At 31.9% G+C, this 617-nt stretch overlaps 1 pseudogene; it reads left to right on the forward strand.

Annotated features, from left to right (window-relative positions):
- Positions 1-211: 211 nt before the first annotated feature.
- On the forward strand, positions 212-330 carry LOC120603267 (uncharacterized; annotated as a pseudogene).
- Positions 331-617: the final 287 nt, after the last annotated feature.

Consider the following 617-nt stretch of genomic DNA (forward strand, 5'->3'; position numbering starts at 1 on the left):
TATATATAAACTAATATCTTGCATTTTTAATTTTTAAAAGAATATAAGAATTTTCCTATATCATTAAAAACTTTCATAAACATCTTTTTAATAGTATCATCATATCCCATTATCCAGACCCAACATAATTTCTCTAATCATTCTTCAATATTGGACATTTGTTCTTGTAAATTATGCTTCAGAGGGCAGCTATATGCTTAAATCTTTGATCCTCTATAGCCATGCTACTCTGAACACGCCCGATCCCGTTTGATCTCAGAAGCTAAGCAGGGTCGGGCCTGGTTAGTACTTGGATGGAAGACCACCTAGGAAGAGCAGGTGCTGTAGGTGTAAAAAAAAAAAAAAAATCTTTGATCCTGTTTTATATTGTTTCCTTAGAATCTAATCGAGAAGTAAACTTTACGGATCAGAGAATATGAACATATCTTAAAGCTCGTGAAACCTATTATCAAATTGCTCTCCAGAAACCATTATACCCTTGCCAGCATTAAGCATTTTCATTTTAAAATCTTTGCTAGTGTGATTGATAGGTAAAAATTACTCATTGTTGTCATTTGAACTTTTATTCTAAATATATTAACACTTGATCTATTATGATAGTGCAAATATTTCCCCCA

The sequence above is a fragment of the Pteropus medius genome, unplaced genomic scaffold (assembly GCF_902729225.1).
Source record: "Pteropus medius unplaced genomic scaffold, Ma_sr-lr_union100, whole genome shotgun sequence".
Lineage (NCBI taxonomy): Eukaryota > Metazoa > Chordata > Mammalia > Chiroptera > Pteropodidae > Pteropus > Pteropus medius.